We start from the raw sequence: 23031 nt of genomic DNA, 5'->3' as shown, positions 1-23031 counted from the left end.
CACACTGCAGACATTACCATCTTAGCAGAAATACTGGAACAGCCATGAAAACTGAACTCTTGTGTTATTAGCTGCAGAGATCCCACTGAAGCACAGAGGAAGATGCTGATGTGGCCTAAAGGACAATCTGAGCTATCACTGAGTATAAACAAAGTTTGCTCTAGGCACTGACTTTGATCTTTAACATGTATTCTGGTACGTGTTAATCCAGTGAAATCCAGAAAATAATTAGTCTATGCTACAGAAGCTGTGATCTCAGAGATGATGTGGTGAGCAACAGCTCCACTGCAAGACTGACATCCATGCCTTGTCTGCAAGGTTTGCTAAAAAACTGAAAAGCAGTGATTGCTGCTCAAGTAGTTGAACCCACACCAACTCCATTACCTCCAAAACCCATGGTTATCACAAAATCAGTAACTTTTTCTTTTAATTTGAAAAGCTAGGATCTAGCAAGCTGTATCTTCCCTGAGCAGCTGGGGTGAGAAGTTTCAACTGCATTAACAATGACTGAAGCCCTGTTCTCCTCAGCTTGGCATCAAAGCAGGCAGCCATGAAAATGCTGATAAAAGATTAGCAGGGATGGTCTCACAAACCTGCCTGCAAGACATCTAGCTAATTCCAGGCCAATGGCTATACCATGCCCTGGCAAAGTGCTTCCTGACAGTAAAATAGGTCCTTATTCAGGACAGCAAGATGACTTACAGATGTCTAAGTGAAAGAGAGAGGACCAAGAGGAAAGAAAAAAAGAAGAAAAATTTAAAGATGACATGAGAATTATCTAGTATATGATACAAATTAATAATTTGCATGGCAGCTCTATGTTTTAGAATAATATTGCCTGGTTCCCAAGTGAAGACTGAGGCTCTGTCAAGTAGGTCTACAGACTAGAGAAAAACAACTTGGAAAGAAAAGCTGCATCATTAGCCCAACCTCCTGTGTAATACAGACCATTAAGTCTGCTTGATTAACATATATGAAAAAGCTTGGAGACCAAAACTAACCCTGCATCCATACATTAGCCCCTAAGAATCATCTTACAGCATGGACTAAAACGTTTGTGTCTCATGTAACTGCAAACCAATATGAGATTAGCCCCGGCCAGAGTTCATCACTCTCTTTGAGTAAGGACTGCCTTAATAACAAGTATCTCATCTCATTGGAGTGTAGCATCATCAAGGGAGACTGAGGGAAAACAAACCATAAAACCTTTGAAATTCTTCAGTATGAGAAAGTCCTTTGTAAACAAGGAACTCTCTAGGAAAAGTAAAATTAATGAACAATTTCTAAATCAATGTCTCAGCTAGCAGTTATCTCCTGTCTATATCTTAACTAACTAGCTGAAGAAGAAACTTCAAGGATAAGAGTATGCAGCTGTGGAGCTCCTAAGTAAAGCAAGAACTCAAGACATGTAAGATTTGCTCAGTGCTGCAAGGCTGGCCTAATCTGAATGCGCTGCCAGTTCAATTCCATCATTTAGGACTGTACAAACTAACACCCTTGTAAGAGTCGTATCAGCAAAAGCCCAGAAGAGTGCTGCTGCATTTCAGGGAGGTGAAAGAGCAATCCTGCTGGAGAAACTTCCCGTCTCTGGCAGCAAATGGTGCAAGTTTCTCTGCAGGGTTCTGCCAGCACAACTGTCTGTCATAGGCAAACCTACAGACATACTCTGGCAAAGTCTTTCAGCTGACAGCACTTTCCTTGTGGGTAGACAATGTCAGTCCTCTCACCTTATTTCTGAAGAGGAGAAGCTACATGGCTTGCCAGGTACTGAGAATTACATCACCAGCCTGTAAGGTCACAAGAAGGAAGGGAAAGCCACAGCACCAGAGGCTGTTGGGGAGTGTGGTAATTCTTCCACATGGATGGCCTCAGCTGGTGCCACAAAGCAGCTGCTGCTGTGGGCTTCCCTCCCACTCTGAGACCCACACAGAACCATTTGAGCACATTGCAGAAGACTGCACTCCTGCTGCACAAAACACTGAAATCTAACACAGGTGGCCACACTAGCAGATAGTATTACTGACACCACAGAGAACAGCACTACTATGATAGAATCTCAGAATGTAGGTGGCAGAGCAAGTTGAATTGTTTTGTTGCAGCTAATCTGCAAGAATGGATAAACCAAGAACTGCTAGTGCTGGAGTACTAGAGGAGTTGGAGCATCTTTGTTAACAAACATAATGATAAACAACATAAATACTTCACAGAAATACAAGTAACTCTGGTGTCTGTAGTGGGAGAAATGTAAGACTTCAGTGTTTGAAACATGGGACAAGAAAAGTGCAGAAGAAGCCTGCCCTGCTCTCCGAGGATTCCCAGACACAGAGCATGTTACTTACTTGCCCCAGCTTGTTGGTAGAAAACCTGTTTCAGAGCCAGGTCCTGGAGTTCTGGGCCCCACTCCGGTCACTGCAGAAATCAGGCAAGCTGCAAAACAAAAAACAAATCACATATTAGAGTTTTTGTTTATGAAGAATCAAGGAGGGATTAATGAAAACTACTGACTCATAAAGGTCCAGGTGACCAAAAGAAACCCACAGGATCACCCCCTGCAGCAGTGGGAGCCAGCAAGGCAGCAGGAGCCTGGGAAGTAGATAAGCACAAGTGACTGAGTAACCTAAACAGCCAACTTCAGTTTAAATCCTTAAAAACCACCTGCATTCAGCAATGCACACACAGAAGTAGAAGCAGAACAGAAGATCCATGTATTACAGTGCAGGGATCCTCCCCAGCCAGGCAGGTGTCACAAGCTGCTGTTGGATTATGACACCTGGGGAGTGTAAAAGATGCTGCAAAGCATGCTTTGAATTCTCTCTCTCTCTGCCCTGCATTACAGACCTGCAGTTTTCCCCATGCACAAACACTGAATATAATGGAAAAAACTAATTTAGATTATAAAGATGAACCCCAAGCTAGAAAAAAGCAGCAGTAAGTCCTCACTGAACAGTATGTTCATAATCTAATTTAGAAAATGAAGTGAAAAATCATATTTCCAATTATGCTTGTTTTCAGTAGACGTGGAGTATATAATTTATTTTTGTGACATGTGTATGCTGTACCACAGTTACTGCCCAACCATTCTGCTCCTGGTAAATGATGACATTCATGCTGTGCGTTTTGGTACTGAAAAATACATTGGGATTGTTGTCACAGTGACAGAAGCGAGGTTCTCTCACCTTTAAAAGACACTCGAGCAGCAGATCTGTCAGCCAAACTATATTCTAGGATTCAAGGTATTATTCAATTTTATATTTGTTCTCCCATCTGGAGAAAAATATGCAAGATCAAAGATACAAATCTCATCTGCTGTACAGCTTAATTGTTTTTTTCTTTGTTAAAGCAAAAACCAGGCTAAATCAAGTAAAATCATGTTCTATCTAAAAGGGGAGTTTTATTTTTTCCTGTCCTTGCTCTAACAGAAATCCAAGAACTATAAATTGTAGAAAGTACTGAAACAGTACAGATAATTTGAGAGCTAAAAATGTTCTCATTAAAAATCATATTTGTCATCTGGAAACCTGAAGAGAGACCTTTTTATAAGCCAGATTAAAAATAATTTTAAAATCTAAAGCTTTTTGAAGAAATCAAGAAACTATTTTAATTCCAGTAACGAAATGGCACTGTGAAAAAAGCTCTTCATGGGAGCAAGAAGAAAATAGAACAATGTTCATTAAACTAATATTCTAACCTGATTTATTAGGCACATTTCTGGACTTTCGTATCAGACAATCAAATTTCAGTATTCAAGAGACATAAAAAGAGAAAGAAAACACATGCTGTGCTAACACCTTCATAGCAGTAAAGCCAAGAAACTAGTGATTTCCTTCTGTTTGATTCACAGGTTTAACACAGAAAAACTTGCAAGGTTAAGTGTTGAGACCCCAAACTTCTCCACAGACTGGGTATACAAGCTAGCTTTTCTCCAAGTAATTTTAAGGGGTTTCTTCTAGAGATAAGCAAAGACTTATCCCCCTGTACTGTCATGGCCATTTTTATAATTAACCCTCTTCATCCTGTATATGAAACTTAATTTGCTCTAAACCAAGCCTAGTGTAACTGCAACAGAAAGAGTAATTAATTCAATTTTTAAAATAGGCAATAGTTCTAAAAGAATTTTATGCCTGAAAGAAGACAAATTTTTGATCCAAACTAAAATGGAGTTAGCAAGCAGTTCTAAGAGCAAAGCTTGAAAAACAAAGTACAGGCCTTAAAGGTAGGAATGACCAAAGCTCTCCTACAAAACAGGAGAGAAGAAATTGCAAAACAAAGTTTCAACAAGAGACATCTGACCTCAGATAAAAAGGACATTAGCACTGATGACATAAATTCTTGAAACCATGCTACTACACACCCAACATTTTCTATTCCCCAGTTGAGAACCCCTCCCCCATCCTGAGTGGCCTTCCCTTTCTCTGTGACCTGCTGAAAATGTATACTTCTCCACTCACATTTTTACCATGTTTCATGCCTCGAAAACTAGCAGACATGAAAATTACTTGGAGGTGGAGAGTTCTTAATTCTTCCTGTTTATAAATCTTATTATTTTAAAGAAAAGCTCAGCCAGCCCCCAGCTCAGTCTCCCAGACCTATGCAAGCTAGAGTAATTCATTTCGGACTTTATTAAAAGCAGTAAATTGGAAGGCAGATAGCATGCAGACACTGATACCTTTCTTAGCACGTTTTAACGCCCACAGGTGACAGAGTAGGAACATACTGTTACAACTGATTAAATAAACAGCTGTCTGGTTGAGGCAACAGTAAGTGCGAGTTAAAAAAATTAAACAGTCCCCATTTCCTTCTTTTGCAAAGATGGGATGAAAACTACATATACTTAGAGTGGGATTACATATTTCTGGGTACTCAGATTTCCATGGGACACAGAGCTGCGATCCAGTCCTCAGCTAGCCTCTGAAACAAGTGATACCACAGGAGCCCGTGTACAACCTGATCTTGGGCACATCACAAAATTTCAGCTAGAAATAATAAAACCAAACAGAAAACACCAGCCAGCAAGGACAACATTCAATAGTTACTGCCCTGATGAGATGCTAGAATAAAACTTACTTTTTGTAGATGTCTAAAAACACAGACAGACATCTACCAGATAGAGACTCTCCAATGAGGTTCTTAGATGCTTCTGTTGACTTACACCGAGCTACACTGATTTAAATACATTTAATTTAAAAACTGACACCAAACAATAAAAATATTCACCAATTCTTCCTTCCCCACTGAACAACTGCTTCCTGGACTGCCCCAGCGGAGAGCAGCCAGCCTGGGCTTCAGAATGGCACATCCCTCCAAGAAGAGTCACAGAATCACAGAATTGTCATGGTTGGAAAGGACCTCTGAAATCCCTAAGTCCAACCATCTGCACAAAAAAACTCAAAACAACAAAAAACAACCCACAAAAAAATCCACAACCTTAAACACAAGCAACCACACACAGTCCATCATAAAACACCCACAAAAAAACCCAACCTTGGCCACTAGAACATTATTTACTTGGGAGAAAAAGCCAACACCCATTTTGCTACAACCTTCTTTCAGGTAGTTGTAGAGAGCAATGAGGTCACCCCTCAGCCTCCTTTTCTTCAGACTAAACATCCCCAGTTTCCTCAGCAGCTCCATGTAGTACTTGTTCTCTGGACCCTTCACCAGCTTCGTAGCTCACCTCTGGACATGCTTCAGCACCTCAGTGTCCTTTGGGCCCTAAGGGGCCCAAAACTGCATATAGTGCTTGCGGTGCGGCTTCACCAAGGTTGAGTACAGGGGCACAATCACTTCCCTGCTCCTGCTGGCCACACTATTCCTGATGCAAGCCAGGATGCTGTTGACCTTCTTGGCCTCCTGGGCACACTGTGGGCCCATGTTCAGCCAGCTCTCAATCAACACCCCCAGGTCCTTTTCTGCCAGACATCTTTCCAGCCACTCTTTCCCAAGCCTGTAGCATTGCCTGGGGCTGATGTGACTGAAACACAGAACCTAACACTTGGCCTTGTTAAACCTCATACAATTGGCCTTGGCCCATTGATCCAGCTTGTTGAGGTCCCTCTGCAGAGCCTTCCTACCCACAAGCAGATCAACACTTCTACCCAATTTGGTGTTGTCTGCAAACTTACTGAGGGTGTCCTCAATCCCCTCATCCAGATCATTGAGAAAGACACTGAACAAGACTGGCCCCAAAACTGAACCCTGAGCCACTGGTGACTGGCTGCCAAAAAGATTTGACCCTATTTACCACAACGCTCTGGGCCTGGCCAACCAGCCAGTTTTTTTACCCAGTGAAGAGTACACTTGTCTATGCCATGATTCACCAGCTTCTCCAGAATGCTGTGGGAGATGGTGTCAAAGGCCTCACCAAAGTCCAGGTAGACAACGACCACAGCCCTCCCCTCATGCAAAAGGCAGGTCATATGGTCACAGAAAGAGATCAGGTTGGTCAAGCAAGACCTCCCTTTCATAAACCCATGCTGGCTGGCCCTGATCCCCTGGCTGCCCTGTACTTGCCATGTGAGCTCACTCAAGATGAGCCTCTCCATAATGTGTCCCAGTACTGAGGTCAAACTGGCCTGTAGTTCCATGGATCCTCCTTCTAGCCCTTCATGTAGTTGGGCATCACATTACTCAACAGATAGTCTTCCCCTTCTTCACCTCCAAAGCTCATTTTGTAGGAAAATAAACCCACCTATTTGCATCAGGGAATACAAAGTTTAAGGACTACATCACTTTGAAGCACTCCTGTATCCTTACAGGCATTGCTATATGCTGCTAACAGCCTACAAACCTGTCTGAGTTGGGCAGGGTGGAAGGGTGCAAAATCAGTAACATGCAAGTCATCAGGTCTCCAGTTGCTCTGGGAAAAATAACTACAGATTTCCCAATTCTTGTGCTTTTAGAATGGAAGTGCAGTTATGAACTTATGCATGAGGTTAAGGATGTAACAGTATATACAGTACTCATCACAGAGAGATGAGTGAACTGATACCAGTACAAAATGTTACAGTTCTCATACTGCACTTTTCCTTAGGCACGCACAGGCATGTTACATTTACATTCTTAGATGAGGCACTCTGCCTTAAATTGTGTTAAACAGAAATCACAGAATCTCATCTACCCCTCCATTAAAATTTCCACCTCTTTCTCCAACTTAAAAATAGAAGAAAAAAGTAGTCCAGCAGAACATCAATAATTAATGAGTACAGCATGGTCCTCTATTTTAGGGGCAATTTTTTATCTTTCCTTCTAGAAAGCACATGACCAGTTTCTAACTCCAGTCCATCAGACACCCTCCTGGTGAGCCCCATGCAGCCACCTCAAGAACCCAGGCTGCTGAGGTTTGTTCCCAAAAGGAGGAGAGAAGAACTGAGTTTCCCAAACTCCAAACCCATACAAAAAAACTAAAAAAAAACCCAAACCAAACAAACTAAAAGAGAAAACTGCCAGGTATATTAATAAAGTTGCACTTCAATCTGACAGACATGGAGGACTCTCATAAAATCATGACAGGTAGAAGACTCAGTAAAGATGGGTTGGAGGAGAAGGCTGCTGCCACTGCCTCAAGAATCCCCTGATGTGCTTAGCATCTACATTTCTTTGTCTGTATCTTACCATCTTTCACAGCAGTTTCTACCAAATCCACAGAAGGAAGCATCTTACACATTAATTCACCTACTGCCCTACTGAGTCAAAACATCATCCTGAATTTCTGAAGAACAATTTTTTGAAGGTCAGGAAGAAGCATTTCTTTCCCAAGTCATGGCTGAAACACTGAAATATACATGGCACTATGAAGTCTGAGAAGTCCAAAAAAACCTGAAAAGATTTGGTTATTCGTTATTTGCAGGAGGGGTCCCACTCTTCCCCTTTCAGTTTTAAAAGCATAATCTGGACACTCTCCTGGAAGGGGTAGAAGATGGGTTAGGTCCTCCTGGGCCAAATAGGAACATGGGCATGGATCTTATGCCTCCCCACAGCATACACTGACCACAGGGTCACTACTGAAGAGACTATGAGGACGAAAAGTTGTGATATTTATGAATGACACTCAAGACTGTCCCCTTAATTCTCAGCATTACTTTTATTAAAAATGTTTAAAGTGGATATTGGAAGGTGTTTTTTGTTTTTCCTCCTAAAGTTTTGTACAGAAAGGGCTGTGAGGTGGGGGGAGGGGGAAGAGCTAAGAAAATTTCTTTTCATTTTAGCAAATCATCCCCACCATCACCCTCAAATCATTTACACAGACCTGGATGTTACATTGCCAGTGATTGCTCCCAAACACCAGGGTTTTACTTTGGTCCTCTAGCTGCATGACTTACTGCTTTTCTAGTCTTACTGCTTGCTGAGCTGTGCTGCACAGACACCAAAGCAGAAGTAAACAAAGCACTGGGTTGACACCGATGCAGAATTCATCTTCAGCCTCAGAGAGGTCAATAGCTCCCACTTCACAGCACTGGATTCTGCTCATCTGGTCCTGTCAGACTGTGCACCCAAAAAGCCCCTACTTTGATCCACCTTCTGCTTCTATAGTTAATCATAAATCATAATATTCTACCAGTAAAAACTTATGAAAATATGCTACCCTTATAGCTTGAGGAAGCTGGTGTTTACACTGGTAATTCAGCTTCCTAAGGCTGAACCAGCCTGGACAAGGAGCTGTTCCAGGAAGACAGTTGCTGTTCTGGTGCTAGGTCTCAGCACACATACATCCCATGCACAAAAGCCAGTGGAAGAGGAAGAGCATACAGACATCCCAAACTCAGCTGCCACACTCAGGGGCAGGAAGTTTGCAATGCACTGAGAATCCCTGCAGAAGTGCAACTAGTCTCGTGCCCCCTCTTTCCCTCCCTAAACCCACCTCTTCCCTCCAGCTTTCAGCATCACTGCTATCATGACTCCAACAAGAACTCGTCGAGTATCTGCTGTTACAAAACTGTTTGAGCAAGCATCTGGCCTGAGGTCGACAGTTTCTGGTTTATTATGCCAAAAGCGCTGCACAACCAACGCAGGGGTTTATACAACTCTTCAAACACAGTCTGAGTACCACTGCAGCATTCCCCCAAGTGGGTGGCAATCAAGCCGTATTTTCCGTTTGCACATCCCTCCCAACCCAAGCTTTAGAGCTCACCAAAGCCCAGCACACAATTCGCTGATAGCACTTCAGCAGCAAAACAAGCATGCTTTGAAAATGCTTAAGCAGCTGAGCTAAAAAAAAATAATTAAAAAAAAAATTAAAAGTGGAAAGAAACTTTAATCAATATTTGAAAACAAGCCTGGAACTTCCCTCAAAAAATCTTATTCTTAGCACAATGGGGTGCAACATAGCTAGCTGAACAATTTTCCAAGTACATGATAAGAATAAAACTTACTTGCATACAGGCATCAGTTTTTAAGGAAAGAAGCGAAAGTCTGGCAATTCAAGCTGATACACACAACAGAGACCAACCATGAGGGTTAGAAGCAACTGAAGATGCACATCCACAAGCTGTCTGAGAAACATACATCTCCAAATGATTTGACTTCTTAGCAGACATGCCATACTCTATCTGTCACTTAGAGAAAGGCCTGTGGGTGATGAGTATTCAGGTCACACACACCTTTTCTGCAGGAACCCACAGCACAACTATTCATGTGATAAACACCCACATCACAGCAGAAGCCAGTAGCAATGAATAATGCAGGAGATCCAGTCACTCTACCACATTTCATACCCATGGGATATGGAGGCAGCATTTTAGCTTAAGTCATCCTTCCCCCTCAAGGGAGCAAGCATGCTATTCAGTTATTCTCTCTCCATCTCCTGTTCTGCACATACATTAACAGGTCAAACCCAGCAAAACAGGATGAGTCGTTACAGAAGAAACAGGGCCACAACAGAAATGCAACACATCTCACAAGATCATGTTAAAATATTGCACCATCAGCTAAACTCAAGAGCTCTTCAAATCAGAGACAAAGTTTTCCCAAGAAGGTAGTCCTTTGTTCACATTTCCCAAGAGATGTACCTTCCCACCATTAAGACAATAATTTCACAAAGCATCAGCTAAACCAGGATAAATTCAAATGGAGCCAAACTCAGACTTAGCCTGTAACTCTGTCTGAATGAAGGCAAGTTACTATAAGTGCACCACAAAACTGAAGTGAAATCTGTATTTGCAAGTTAGCTCCTTTTCTTTAAAAAGGCATTAGAACCTGTGCTCTAAGTACAAACTTTCTCAGTAACTGACTTCAGTTATTCATTCCTACTCTGGAGTACTGCTATCACTGTGTAGTTCTCCCTAACCTCTCCTGATATTCTCCAGTATTTTTACAGCTTATGCTGCACATAACAGGGTGCTCCATCTTAGAGCATCCTTGATATTCACCATGCCAGGGCAAGGCACAGAGCTTATGGCATCATGGGACATGGCACATGGCAATGCCAGCTTGGCACACTCTGCCTTTCAGCATTCTAATTAGACAACCACTCTGCCAGCACTGCTGGCCTTCACGCAGCTTTTGCATTAGCCTGGGCATCCACTCATGCTGCAGATTTATTATGCCATTAGAAGGGTGTCTTTGTGTTCCACCTGTGCTGCTTTATACTATTTCTTTTACATTATGTTCACATATTCATGTTGCATACATGAAAGCTCAGGCTACAAGCTTAAAGTGAGTGCACTAAAAAAAAAAAAAAAGGCAGAATAAAAGGCTCCAGTTTTAGTCATAATCAATCTAATGCTGTTTCAAGCCCTCATAATTTTGGCTTCAAAGTCAGCTGATAATGAAGTACCTTTAACTCAGAAAACATGTACTAACAGAAATGATATTGATTCTGCACACCTGGACAACATATTCAAAACATTTTGCACAACAGCTGCTTAGCTGTAAAAAGAGATGCTCTCCTCTACCTTATAAGCCTCTGCCATTCTGGTTAGGGGAGGAAGGGGGTATAAAGTAAAAAAAAATAAAATATTACAGCACATTTTTTCCCCCACATTAAAAGATCTTACACAAGCCTATGAAATGTATAGAATAGATCATTACATACATGCTTTGAAGAACTAAGGCAGAACCAATGTTAAAATTAACTATTAGATCAATCCCATCTCCATCACCTCAAATATAACAATTGTTGAGGGTTTTAAAAATTATTTTTATTTTAATGAAACAGGGTCAGCAGATAATTGGAATATTTCTTGCTCATAATAGTCAGTGGTTATTAGAAAAAAAATCCTTATTGAGCTAATTCCATTATTAATCATCTTTGCTGGCTATCTGATTCACCATCTAGGGTTAATATCTTCAGGAAGTAAAGCAGATGAAAAATACAGCAGTTGTGGTCTCACAATTCTCACCGACAGAAAGATATTTAGATCAATATTTTTACTTAACACTGCAGTTCTAGTGCTATGCTGCATTTTCTCAGTTCTGTACCTCTGAGAGGGAGATCTATTAATGGTGCAATAACCTGATGAAAAGAATGAGAATTGATTTTCTGATCATCCTCAGAAAACAAGCATTCATCTTCCTACTGTGTCATAAAATCTGCTATGAGGCTAAAACTTCTTACCTAATCTACATACTTTTAGTTGGTTTTTGTTTTGTTTTTAAAGCCTACTTGAAGTCACTCATAGAAGAGATGCTGCAGTTTCTTCTGAGAAAATTATGATTAACTATTCTAGGAACAACAGGAAAAAAGCATGCTATCCACAGAAAAGCAATTCAGAAGGTAGAAAATACAGTATTGTCAGCTACAGAAAGGTCATGAGAACCACTATCTAAAGAGCAAACTCCAAGGAAGGCTGTCAGACACCAAGAAATATGCCACTTACATGCCAGAGATGGTACTCCTGTATCATCCATTTGCTTCCTGCTTGGAACAGTGACTTCCCATTATTCTTAGTATGACCTCTAACTTCAGAACTGTACTGACTACATCTTTGCCTTACGTTATACAGAGCTTTCCTTAACTATTTCATAAGCTTCAAAAGTGTACTCCTCTAAGTTTAGCTGTATTCTATCCTGCAACACACAACTATACTCTTTCCAAGTTCTCCATTCCTAAGGTTTCAAGACCTAGATTTTTATTAGCAAGTGTTGTGCTCTACTTTTTTAAATAAGCCAGTATACATACACTCAAAAGGCAGCTCTGTCTGTACTAAATAAAAAAGTTTCTACATTAATCTCCTCTTGAATTGGAAGGAAAGTCTCCTAGAGGATGCGGAACATATTAATTACACTGCCAAATGATGATATTTATACTTCATGTCAATACCAAGAAGTCAAATTACAGAAATTAATATGTTGCTGCAGTATTGCCAAGTCTTCAGTAAAATACCTGTGCGTTGCTACAACCACTTTCACTAAAACAGAGGAAATATCACAGAACAGGCCCGACAGCGGCTATTACCAGATGCTCCGAAAGGAAGCAAAGAATTCAACTGAGCAATGTTATCTCACTTATATCCCTGTTATTACTGTCTATGAATTAAGATATCCTGCCATCCCCTTACTTTAACTAAAGCCTCGATTCCAGATAATTACATTTGATTTTTTTCCCCAGTACATTGACTTTTTTCTAATTCACGTGGAACCATCCATGGCAGTAAGAAATAAAGGGACATCATGCATAACCACAGAATGAGGGATACCATCGTTCAGTGCTGTGCTCCCAAACAGAAGTTAACACAGAATAAGGTTTTTTTTCCTTCTCTGCCTCTGTGCTGTACCAAGAATGCCAGGTATGTTTAGCATTTTGCTTGGAGGTACTGCAGAAATCTAGAGTCAGCAAACAGCCACAGGCAGTCAAATTTACTCAGAACAGTTAAGCTAATCAATACAGAAAAAAAGTCAACAGGAATTTAGCCACTAATTTCAGAGAACCTAGATGGGTATCTGTGTCACAACTGAAAAAATAACATTCAAAGCTCTTTTGGAGCTTACAAGTATTTTTCCTCACACATGCAACCTCCAAGAGGTGTCAGAACCTGTTAGAGTACAAGTGTAGAGTCACAGCTCTAGAAACAAAATCACTGACCAGTCACACCCATGTTGAACACACATGGCTGAAGTGGGACTGCCTTACAGTCAAAACATTGTAACTCTACCAGGCCCCTCAAAACCTAAATGGTGTTGGAAGCTGCTAGAATGCACTATGAGAAGTGAACACCTACAGCCTTGGCTGAAGTCCACAGAAAACAAGAATAATAATTCCTGTTTTTTCCAGTACACCCACCTAAGAAGCTGGCTGTGCTAAGAGCTACTGGGAGATAACCAGTGGCTCCAAGACTCCTTGTTAAGAGATGTAAGAGTGCATGTGTGTATACATATGTATACATATGCATGTGAATGGACACAGACGTTTTAGATGCTTGCAAGGCCAGCCAACTCAGAGTTTTCACTAAAAAGCAACTTATTCCCTAGTCAAAAGCAACAGTGAAATGTATTGCTATAAAGCACAGTATGAATTCAAAATACGCATAAACAAGAGCTGAAACTGTATTTAATTTTATGAAGGCAGGGCTTAAATGGAACACAAAGTTCTGCACTGAACAGGTTAAACACTGAGTACAAAAAGGCAGTACTCACCTCAGCTAAAGGAATCATTTCACAAACATTCAGCTGCAGAAAGTAAAAGTCAAAGTTGCTGTTCCACAGCCAGCAGAGTGAAATGTTTCACATAACAGTACCATTTTACATCTCTCCTGATTTAAGACAACTGTCCCTTTCGGCAGCCTTAGGACTGACTCAGCCACCTCATCACAGCAACACTGTCAGAAGGATGTATCTTCTTTGAACGGTTCATTTTCAGCTGGGTCCTCCAATTGATCAGCTTGAGGTAGATGGACACACACCCTTTAATAGTTGCTGTCCGCAGGAGCTTTTGAAACAATTTTGAAGCAGTCCGAAGTGATGTGAAACCATGCCTATAATCTTTCACCACACCTTTAAACTCATTGAAAGATGTCACATCTGGGACACAGGACAGGCCAGGAGCAGTGCCTGCACTAATGGCTCAGATTACACATGTAACCTCACCGGTATGCTTAACTCTCATACTGCACTCCGTGTTTTCAGTGTTGTTTAAAAATAGGAGGGGGGAAGGGGGAAATCTCATTGGGGTCATATCTGAAGCTTACAGAACTCCACACATGAGTTCATATAAATTTCAGGTGAGAGCCTGATCTAATTTCAGCACAAACAGGTCCTCCTCCTCTGAAGGTCCAGAAGGAGGATGAAGTAGCTGACACAGGGACAGCCCTACTCAATCCTTGCCACCTGGGAAAGAAAGGCAAAGGTGACCCAAACACCAGCCAAGCAAAAGCTCCCCAAAATAATCTAGACATATGCGGTGCACACTGCCAGCAGTAACAAGCATTTTTAAATAATCCCTTTTGTCAAAAACATAATCCAGGCTGGGCAATATCCAGAAGCCCTAGGAGCTTCAGTTGATGCAGGAGGCAGGGAGCAACAAGCAACAGGTATTCACAGAGAAAAATCACAGGAGTCCCTAAACACTGGATACCTAGTCAGAGGAATCTTTACCTGGCAAGGAGATGGTAGTGCTCCTGCAAGTCAAACAGTTTATGCAATAGTCACAATAGTATTTGAGTAAAAATAATGTTTGAGAACTACACTTCAATGGCAGCCTAAGTTTAAAAAATGTAAGAGAAACCAGTAAGTATTCTGCACCCCTTCCTAAGGGAGACAGACAGCGCCCACAGGCAAAAGTACTTTCAGTCACAGTAATCTAAGCATGATCTTAAATCAGTGGAGAATGCTATGGTGTTAAGTGAGGGGAAAACCTTATTCATAGCAGTAATTAGCAGACAAAACCTGTTCCCAGTGAAATCAGTGGGGCAAGGATTTTGCATGCTCTTTCTGTAATTAACACCAGTGGTGTTGTTCTAATGTGTTTTTACAATTACAAATACATTTGGAGAGGTCTTCATCAAATCTTTAGAGAAATAAATACATTAAATAAGTATTTTAAAAAAAATCAAAAACGCCACAAACATTCCATTTAATATGCCAAGACTAATACGTGTTTAAAAACCTGATTTGAGTGAATGCCTCAGAATTCCCACTGCATTCATGCCAGTTGTCATCTGCCACTTGATCTCCAGGGGTATTTATTGCTGATCATCTTTCCAGTGAATCCTGCTTCTGCCTGTACTTCTATCAAGCAGCTTGTCAACTCACCCAGAGATAATTTACTAAAAGAAATAAAAAATTCAATCTATTTCCAGTTACAAAAAAAAATATTTCCATAATTAGTATAGCACATGCATACTGCTGTATGTTTAAACCTTAACACAGGATTATCAAAAACCCCAGCTACTGCTATTTGGCAAGTATTCCTTAGAGACAAGTATTGCTGCTCATCTTCTTGCAAAATCACTGCATCAAAGTAGTAGAAAATAAAGAACATTTTTAAAAGCTCATCACACTCAACAAAACGCTCCTCTAGAAGACATAGTCCCAATTAGGAATATCTGTACACAAAATATGAACCGCAGAGGACACTGACTGGCAGCGGACCACTACATTGCAAACTACATCTGTTTGATTGGTCACTGTACAGGCACATGAAGATTTATGTTTAAATTTAACATGATCCTAATGTGGCTGGCAGTCAGCAATAACAGAGCTTTCAAACCTAATGATGTGGGCCAGCTGAGTTGTGGTGAAAACAAGGTATTTGCGTATGGTGCTGCATTAGCTGCGAACTGGGTAGTCCACCTCACACCTAAAGAGGATTGTACACAGCAGCTTCAAAATTGGCCACAAAACCCAAGAGGAACTTCTAGAGGGTAGACAGACCAACAAGCAGCAGCAACTTCTCCTCCCGCTTCTGTATAAGAAACTGGTGACAAGGAAGGACAGTTAAAAACATAAAAAGGTTTTCAAAATTCCTGTAAAGCCCAGAAAATCCATAACCAGGCTATTTCTGTGAATGGAGACAACCAGGAAAAGATGTGACTGTGCTTTGTACAAGCCAAAGATTTATATTATGAGGACTTAATTAAAACAGACCCCAAGTGAGGAAATAAATACTACCCGAATTATCTGGTAGCATCTCAGGTGCAACAGACACCAACCCTCCTACATCACCGGCAGAATTTCCTTGCCAGGGACATATCCACTTCCCTTTTGGTAAAGAATACTTTTAAGTAATTCCCATTCTGCCATGTAGGGTCTGGTGGCTTAATTATAATTGCTTATGCTCAAAAAGAAAAAAAAATAAAAAAAAATGAGGCTATGACTTAAAAAAAATAACCCCAAACCTCCTCACTTGCCTAATTGTAGGACAGATCAATGCTGACATTAAAATGAACAGAAAGACATCTGAAGGGATACCTATTAAAGCAGACAACAATCCTATTTTCCTTCAAATTAGCATGTTTTTTTCTTTTTCCAAAGCCAGGTCACTGTGGTGGGTTGACCTTGGCTGGATATCATGTGCCCACCAAAGTCACTATCACTCCCCTACACAACTTGACAGGGGGAGAAAAAATACAACAAAAGGTTCATGGGTCAAGATAAGGACAGGGAGGAATCACTCAACAATTACTGACATGAGCAAAACAGACTGGACTTGAGGAAATCAATTTGGTTTAATAGAATCATTTAGGTTGGAAAAGACCTTTAAAGATCATCAAGTCCAACCACGAACCTAACACTGTCAAGATCACCATTAAACCATGTCCCTAAGCACCACATGTATATGCCTTTTAAATACCTCCAGGGATGGTGACTCCACCACTTTCCTGGACAGCCTGTTCCAATGCTTGACAACCCTTTCAGTGGCCTTCTTGGCCACCTGGGCATGCTGCTGGCTCATATTCTGTCAGCTGTTGACTAACACCCTCAGGTCCTTTTCCTCTTCCCCAAACCTGTAGTGTTGCATGGGGTTATTGTGACCTAAGTGCAGGACCCAGCCCTTGGCCTTGCTGAATCTCATTTAACTGGCTTGGCCCATTGATCCAGTCTGTCCAGATCCCTCCACAGAGACTTTCTACCCTCAAGCAGATCAACACTCCTGCCCAACTTGGCATCATCTGTAAACTTATTGAGAGTGCAGTTATCCAGATCACTGATAAAGGCATTAAAGAGAAGTGGCCCCAAAACTGAGCCCTGAGGAACACCATTCATGACCAGATTTAACTCTGTCCATCACAACTCTTTGGGCCTGACCAGGCAACCAGTTTTCTACTCAGCAAAGCATGATTTATTATCAATCAAATCAGCATAGGCTAATGAGAAATAAGTCTTAAAACACCTTACCCCCACTTCTTCCTGGCCTCCTACAGTGCACCAGCTGTCAGAATAGCTGTCAAATATGATGACTGATGACTAGCTGCAGAGATCTTCCACAGCACAAAAGTTTTATCCTGCTGATGCTTAGAGATGTATTATAAACATTAATTATCAAAGTCCACTCACATTTTGCAAAACTTTCTTTTCTGACAGATTAGTACAATATAGTATCTATTTGATGTCTGCAAAATTCAAGGCCAAACTTGGCTCAAAGGTCCTTAAGCAGGCAGTGGCATAGAACCGCTGCAATTTAAAATTAACAAGAAAATTGCACTGTGTAATCAAAATGATAATTAGTGTGTATTTATTTTGTCAGAGGAAGACAAACAGGGCAAGTAAAAATGCTCAGTAACCACTTTGTTGCCGGAGAAGAAGCCATGTTCTGCAAAGCAAGAGTCAGTTTCTCACAGTACTGTTTCTCGTAAGCCAGCAACAGAGATCAGCCTCCTTCTCATCATACCTGAAAGGAAACTCAAGAGACTACTACTGCTGACAATTCACCCCTTCAACACAGGCATAAAATAATCAACAAGATTACCAGCCAATGGAGAACACAAATTGGAAACAGCAGCAAAGGCAATATACAGCATGACACTAAGGATTCAGTAGCAGAAAGCTGTATTTTTACCTACTGTTAAGGGCTGCTGAACGGAGATTAATACCTACTGTATTTCAATGTCTGTGTTCAATTTAGGTTAATTCCAGTTTTCAGAAGCCCTGACTGATAATCTCTCACCTATCCCAATAAACTTATGATATTCTGAAAAAAATAAAATAAATGCAATGCACCCAAAATTTGACACAGCTGTGCACAGTGAAACAATTGAACTATGCAACAGTTTTGTTTATTTTGCAGTGGGTCCTTCCCTCCCTTTCACAAGAAATGCTTTAATTTGAATTTCCAGAGTAATTCTGTTCAGTGGGGTTTCCACTCACCTGGTGGGCTCAGCATGCCCAGAGTCTCTCTACACACACCTCCCAATCCTTCTGTGCCCATTCTGGAACTCATATAAACTGGGCAGGGAGCCTACCCAGGGAATTAACCCAGCATAACACATAGAGGGGACACAGAGTAGGAAGAATCCAGAGAAATCTATTTAACTACCAGTGATGGATATATAAAAAAAAAAAGCCCCAGAGATGGCTGAAATGAGGGTGTAGGACCCTATCACACAACAGCAGAAAAAAGGAATAAGGATAGCACCTTCCAGCAGTAACTCACTGGCTTAGGTGCAATATTAATTTTCATTCTACCCAAAGCCATTATGCTAAAAGGATGCTCTTCATTCTGTGAGAACAAGTCTCCCAGAAAACTTCCTGTACCCACATGGACTCATCCTCCATTTCAATAATAATTGATACAATTCCTATTTCTGCAGTGCTCAAAATCAAAATGGCTTACACACTTACATCCAGTTTTTAAAACCATAGGGCTTCAAAGTTGTCATTTCACTTCACACTCCAAGTTATGATCATGAAAAAATAAACAAATACAGAAAAGAGCAGTATTGTTTCCCCGAAAGCAACAGAACTCCACCTCCCCATTCATCACCATGCTAAGGCATTTCTCTGTGCCTTGAAAGAGCTTGTGAGTTTTGCAGGCAGCTCTTACATTACCTCCCTGCTCTCACTGTAGTCAGAAGACAAGAACTTAAATTTTCACCTTTATTTTCTAATCCTTGGTTTAGCAATACTATCCTGTTTTGTCTCTCAGTTCTTTGAAGAGGGGAACATGGAAAAGCCCTTGACCTGAGAAATGCCTGATTTTTTGTAACTGTAGAAGAAACTGAAAAATAAGTTTATTTAATAATTAAATATTAGATGATAAATTTCCTTATTTTGCGGACAAAGAGCCAATAGTCATAAACAAACACCATGTACAAACCAAAAGTAAAAAAAACCCTAGAGTTTGCAACTGAATGCAATTCAGTGTATTTCAAGCTACATTTGTATTAGTGCACTAGACTAGACTTGGCAGTGTTGCATCCCAATTCTACTTCTCTTTATCATATTACACCTCTAGTGAGAACTGCCCTTCATTTTTATGATTTAGTGGAGGAAAAGAAATGCAGCAACTTATTAGCATAGATCTAAGGAGAGAATTGCTTAGCTAAAATTCTGCCATCTACTCTTATTGCAAGAATCTGAAAAGAAATGCAGCCACTAGTCAATTGATACAGTTGCTAGATTTGCTGAGGCAGCTTTTAGAAAGTGGGACATGGAAAAAAATAGAGCAAAATTGCAGAACCATTAAAAAAACCACTCTGAGTTCAGATGAGTTTCATATCACTGAGGTTTGGCAAAACTTATGCTACTGAAATAACTATTTCTCTTTTGGCAGGACATCAAGAAAAGACACTTGAATCGTTACCAAATACCCATTGAATAATTAAGCATGTACCCCAGATCCTTTTGACCTCGAAAATAAATTGTTTCAGCCATGGTGAATGATGCTTATATTATTCCTTCTTGCTTTCAGAGGTATATTTAGGCATGAGTCCTCCCATGGGAAGGGATGTGATTTCCCTCTGGAGGCACCCTAAGCTAGGCACGTTGGTCAGACACGAGGCATGAAGGTGAAGAACTCTCCACAACCATTTCTGAAGCACACATCGTGGAGCAGAAGAACAGCAATGAACTAACACAAATCCCATCAAATAATGACACCATTACTGAGAAAGAAGAGCAGATCTCCCCACACTTTCCCCACAGAACATCACCCTGCTTATTAAAAAGGTGCATTTTCCAGATAAATCCAACATCTGCAAAAGCCTCAGCTCCCTCTGGACAAGAAGAGCCAACCACCTCACCCAGCCAAAGCTTCTGCAGCAAGGTGGGAGCAGTGAAAAGAAAAAAAAAAACAAGGATTCAAGAAAGTGGCATTACCCTCTGAATACAGAACCGCTGCTTGGTTTTCTTCAAACTTGCACCAGGGCATTACGTAAGTAGCTATCACAGTGCCAGCACCCAAAGAAGTACTGCACAGAACCCAGTCCAAGACCTGAACGTGCTGTAGGTGTGAAGATTGCATTTGGTTTAATTACAGAGGATTAGTAGAACTAACCTAGGAAACTTGCAAGAGCACAGAATCTTACGAGTACAGCTGTGTTGCTTAGGGAGCTGTTGTGAAGGCATACCAGTTCAGATTTGCCCATAAAAATCCCCAGTTTGCCCATCCCTCATGTGGCACAGATGCTTTTTGGTTTCCCTCAGCTGCATGGCTGATGTAAGGGCACAGCTCAGTGACCTGGCTCTGGCAATCTGTACATTTCCATTTTGCTTCTTAGGTTCAGCTTTTAAATATGAGAAGAAGAAAAAAAAACTTCCACTTAGTAAAAAATGCAGAACATTTTTATTCCTATTACCAAGTCAAGAACAACACCAGATGGAAACTCATTTAAAATTCTTACATGCTTAGCTCTCTTGCTGCAATGAGGTTACTACTACCAGCCAAATGGCCCTAGGAAAAAAATTTTTTAAAAACCCCCAATGGAATATGAAAGGGATTTACATTATACAAGATGACTGGAAACAGATGAAAACTGATGAAACCACACTGACTGCTTTAGAAAGAAAAAAGCCTTAATATTTACTTTGAAAAAAAATGAAAAGTGGTGAAAATGCCATCAGGTTCCACCAGGTGAGATGTGCATAATACGTGTTCCTAAGGACAGTGGGGGAAACCTGGAGCAGCTTTACTCTGCAGCAGCTCTCAGCTCCTAGAAGCTTATTAGGTCACAAATCCACTTGCTGTAAGTCAGATCGTTCCACTTGCAGAGGCCAAAGCCATCAAAATCCAGCTCGCCTCCATTCCCCATTCTTGGCCTATGCAACAAATTGAGTGAAAAAGCTGGACCAGGGGAGAGTCTGAGTGGTCCCCCAAAGAGCAGCACACTTCCAGATAAGACCTCTTGTTGCTTCCTTAGTTTCCAGCTGCAGCTTTTAGCTGGCTGCTCTGTCTGTCACTGGGTTGCATTTCCCACTGGAATTACAGGAACAGTTCTGTAGGTGACTCATTCATAATCCATAAAATCTTGAGCATTTAGCAGCACTTAGAAACAATGCAAACCAGCTTTTTCTGGTCTCATTTACCATGGCTAGTCTCAACAAAAAACGGACGCAAAAAAAAAAAAAAAAATCAGTAATAGTCAAGTTCTCTGACACTGAACTGAAAATACTTTGCAAATACAGCACTCTTCCAGAAATTTTATTCAGAGTGTGTTCAGGTCTTATTGATCAGTTACTACAGAAGTCTGAACAATGGCATGTCTTTTTAAGAAAGTGAAAGTGCTATATTTACCCTGTTTGCAGAGCATTCTTTATTTAGATTTCTATGGTAACCAGTAAGTAAGAGGACCACAGTTCATATCTTGAATGTTTTTATTCCCCGTGGTCTGAAACAGCAGAATCACTACAACTCTTTTTCAGTAGGAAGAAATTATAAGTAAGCAGTATTACTGACTTGAGTAGAGCTGAGTCTTCAGCAATGGAGTTCTGACACAACAATACATTCCTTTAAGTTACCCTGCTTAATGTGACTTGGTAATAGAACCAGTCTGGTATGCATTACACACCAGGCAAAACTTGTCAAAAATACATTTCTGCTCTTAGGTTATCTCACCTGTCAAAATAAAACTTTTGCAGAGAAAACAGGGACAACTTTTTTTCTCCCTCTGACCCAAAAGGAATCAGGGCTCTTGTGTCAGTACCTTCTGCAGCAGTACGGTACTGTTAACACAGAAGGAAGCATTGTTTATTATTCACAGAGTCATAGAATAGCAGGGGTTGAAAGAGACCTCTAGAAATCATCTAGTTCAACCTCTCACTAAAGCAGGTTCATATAGAACACGTTGCACACAATCACATCCAGGCAGGTTTTGAGTATCTCCAGAGAAGACTTCACGATCTCTCTGGGCAGCCTGTTCCAGTGTTCTGTTACCCTCAAGGTACGGAAGTTTTTCCTCATGTTCGGATAGAACTTTCTGTGCTCCAGTTTGGGCCTGTTGCCCTTTGTCTTGTCACTAGGCACCATTGAGAAGACTCTGCCCCCATCCTCTTGAAACCCACCCTTTTAGATATTTATAAGCATTGATAAGAACCCCTCTCTCAGTCTTCTTGAAGGCAAACAGACCCAGGTCTCTCAACCTCTCCTCATAAGAGATGCTCCAGTCCCCTAACCATCTTCATAGTCCTCTGCTAGACTCTCTCCAGTAATTCCTTGTTTTTTCTTGAACTGGTAAGCCCAGCACCCCAGAGGTGGCCTCTCTTAGCACATAGTAGAGGGGGAGTATGACCTCCCTTGACCTGCTGGCCACATTCTTCTTAACACACCCCAGGATGCCACTGACTTGTTGGCTACAAGGGCACATTGCTGACTCATGGTTAACTTCCTGGACAGCAGGACTCGCCCATCCTTGTCTGCAGAACTGCTTTCTAGCAGGTCTATCCTTAATCTGTACCAGTGCAAGAGGTTATTCCCCCAAAGGTGCAGGACCCTACACTTGCCTTTGTTGAACTTGAATGTGAGCCAACAGTGTGCCCAGGTGGCCAAGAAAGCCAATGGCTTCCTGGCCTGTATTAGAAATAGTGTGACCAGCAGAAGCAGAGAGGTGATTGTTCCCCTGTACTCAGCACTGGTGAGGCCACACCTGGAGTACTGCATCCAGTTTTGGGCACCTCAATTGAAGAGAGATATCGAGGTGCTGGAGCGAGTACAGAGGAGGGCAACGA

General features: G+C 41.2%; 1 protein-coding gene across 5 annotated transcripts in view; it reads right to left on the bottom strand.

The window, feature by feature from the left end:
- The window catches only part of APBB2 (amyloid beta precursor protein binding family B member 2), a 160408-nt gene that overhangs the window by 123202 nt on the left and 14175 nt on the right, over nucleotides 1–23031 (bottom strand). For all 5 annotated transcript variants that reach the window (XM_051616923.1, XM_051616926.1, XM_051616930.1 and 2 more), the window contains exon 2: nucleotides 2340–2427. The gene's annotated coding sequence lies outside the window, so the exon portion shown is untranslated. The remainder of the gene's footprint in view (nucleotides 1–2339; nucleotides 2428–23031) is intronic.

Source organism: Apus apus, chromosome 4 (genome assembly GCF_020740795.1).
Source record: "Apus apus isolate bApuApu2 chromosome 4, bApuApu2.pri.cur, whole genome shotgun sequence".
Classification (NCBI taxonomy): domain Eukaryota; kingdom Metazoa; phylum Chordata; class Aves; order Apodiformes; family Apodidae; genus Apus; species Apus apus.
This window is presented reverse-complemented; position numbering and strand designations above follow the sequence as displayed.